The sequence below is a fragment of the Micrasema longulum genome, unplaced genomic scaffold (assembly GCF_059751315.1).
Source record: "Micrasema longulum isolate JH-2025_06_02 unplaced genomic scaffold, ASM5975131v1 h1tg002118l, whole genome shotgun sequence".
NCBI classification, from domain to species: domain Eukaryota; kingdom Metazoa; phylum Arthropoda; class Insecta; order Trichoptera; family Brachycentridae; genus Micrasema; species Micrasema longulum.
The window spans coordinates 51,004-54,266 of NW_028279283.1; positions in this window are offsets into that span (position 1 = coordinate 51,004).

Consider the following 3,263-nt stretch of genomic DNA (forward strand, 5'->3'; position numbering starts at 1 on the left):
CAGGGAAAACAAATCGGTCTTGCGTTACTCTAATATACTGCAGACAGGACAACTGCTTAGTGAATGTACTCGCTTTAGTAATACCTGATAAAACATAACCTGAATGGTTTTCTGTTGCCTTTTCTGGTGGATTTTTCTATCAGGGCTACCTTCCCTAGCTGGTTAGTTTTGGTTTTGAGGCGCCAGAAATTCGCCCTTCATCCTCTCATTATCTGCTGTAGTCACACCGTTATGAGTGTGTTTTCATTGCCCAGGGTTCGCGATGTGGGCGCTAGCAAGTTGGACTAGTCAGTAGTGTTGCCGGCTGAAAGCAACCGGGCATTTTATAGAATCACACCCTCCAGCAAAATGTGACTCAATGCTACCCTCCTGACAATTTGAACCCTTTGTTTGAATTTCTTATTTACAATATTTTTATTGTAACTTATTAATAGTATTACTGTAAGAACAATGTCCAGGCGGATTAATAATACAATTCTTTGTCTGAAATATAACAAAACTTTCGACGCGTGTTTTCGACTTGAAAACTACTTTCAGATAAAAATCCTGAATAAGAACATCATTAAGAGATAAGTCCGCCTCGTTGTAAAGTGGTTGGCGCGTTCGTCTACCGTCCTTGAGGTTCTGGGTTTGATTCCTGGCAGGGTGGACATAAAAAAATATTTTTAGGTTACAAACAAACAATCAAACAAACCATCACGCCGTTTCCCCGTAAGGGTAAGCAGAGATGATAGAACTCCACAACACTCTATCTTTGCATACAGATCTCGCTTCCTCTACATTCATATATCTTTTTATGCACGCGCGCTGATTATTCCGACTTTTGACTGTTGTTGTAGTATTTTACTATGTTTTTACAACAAGATGTATAAAATATTACAACTAAATATAAATATTAAAAAAACTATTTGGAACAATAAATGTAATATTAACAAGCCATAAAGGTTTCATGTTAAGTCTCTTCCTAACTTTTCTGATACATAATATATAAAACAGACTTTACGCTAATCCATTCAGATCGACATATCTGAATGTGGGATTGTGGTACAAGGCGCAACCCTATTAACACGATAAATTATGTAATAAGTGATGTTTAAGTACCCCGTTTTTCCTCTAACACGGAGATTTATGGCTGATCATTTTGTGCTATTGGAGAATTTTTATCGGAAAAGGTATTCTGATTTATGTCTGCGTTTTATAGCGGAATTAAATAATGAACATTCAGAGATTTAGAACATTAATCAAATACTTTCGAGGGTTTTTTTTTACTACAACGTGTAGCGAGCTTGTTACATACATGTATTTTATAGCTCTTGATAATAAAGTAAGAAACTATTTTATTGTAGATATTTAAACACAGATAAAAAATTACCAATATTTTGCCGATTTCCAAATGTTTAAAGACAAATTGCGGATAAAAATCATCATCATCACTAAGCCTTAAACCGCACCCGGTGGTGCACTGGACACTTAATTGGAAAAGTACATGAAGTGTCTCGATCATGCGTTACAGGAAAGTAAAGTTAAGTCTTACGCTTCAGTTGCCAATCCAGAGGCAGTGAAATACTTCAGCGAAAGTACCTCCTCCACATACCCCAAAACCGTTTTAATGGCAGTGAGTCTTCCTATCAGTTTCACTTATACAAAGAGCAATGTTTTTTTGTCAATCAACTGGTTTCTCTTCAATTTTATTTATCGCGATTTTAATTCAATTTGACTCCTTTTTGATCTGAAGATCTGTTCTACTTAGACTGCTAAGTCTCCCGTGATGAGGCCCAACTATCCTTGCATCGCTTAGGGGATCTCTTAAGTGGGCACCGTCCGGAAGGCAATTCTTCGGCTGCTATGGACACCAGTCTATCGCTGCTCATTGTATTTATGTGATATCTTCAGAATCTTCTATGGGATCTGCTCCAGTGCACTATATCATAAATTTCGCATGTTTTCCGTAAAAAGACATTTCTTACCCGATCGCGCCGAGCATTTTTGGTTTTCGATCTGAGAACCCTAATATTTTCGTAATTGAATTTTAAAGTACCAAAAATATTTTATTGTAAATTAAGGGAAAATATAAAAAAATAAGAAATAATGAATTAAAACCAACATAGTAAGAAAATATCACAACGAAAAAAATGCATCAAATATACTTTGTAATAAGTGAAGTGAAAATAAAATATAAAGAAAATAATAAAGTAAAAAAAGACAGTAAAAAAATATAACTATATGAAAAAAAATATAAAACCATTATACATTTAACAAGTAAGAAAAAATGAAGTGAAAAAATATATTTATTTATTTTTCACACGTATAAAATAACTACAACTATTCTTAAAAATAATAAGTACTCATCACGGTCCGATGTGTCATCACTTTCATCATCAGAAACACCTTAAAAAACAAGTTTAAGACGACTTTCTTGGTTTGTCCTCACGAAGCCCATCTTGTCCCAACTTCGTAGCTTTAAAAATTGTTACTTCAGTTTCTTGAAACGAATGAAAGTGTGAGTTTTAGAAAAATTAAGTGCTTTAAAGTTATTGAGTTATTTTAGTTTTGGATGGTGCCGTGGAAAGTTGGCAATCTTTAATAAAATAAATATATCTTTAATTTTTCTTCTCACAGCTTGTTTTAATATACCGAATAATATTATTTCAATTTGTCAATGTGACTTAGCTGGAAATTGATACAATACACACATATCGCCTTACGAGAGAGTTTACATTAGTGCATCCTCAAACTCCAATTTCCTTCTACGTATAAACTGGTATAAACGGAAGCCCCACAAAGTTAGGAGTAAATATTGTTTGACGAAACTGCAATCGGCTTAATATTGCTACAAATTCAATACAGCTTTGCGGTTTTTGTAATTAACGTCAATTATGCAACAAAAGGTACGAAACTTTACTATTATTATTATTATTTAACATTATATTATAATATTATAAACATTGTTAAACTAACGTGTTTAAAATTAAGTAAAAAAATTGAAAAATTGTTTTCAAGCGTTGCCTTGTTGATGAAATGGTTCAGCTGGATGAATTTCACAGACATGATGAAGGTTTCGGCTCAGACTTAACAAAAATCAACAGATGGAAGAGTTGAGGATACGAAGATGTTTGAAAATAGGCAGAATGGTGAAATTTAGAAAGTGTGTAAAGTAGCAACTTAAACCAGCCAATAACACGTCATAAGTCATGTAAATGCCTAGACTTTCATATCACTTTCTCAAAGTCGCTTTTTTTCTCTGTTTCAAAAAGATAATACCT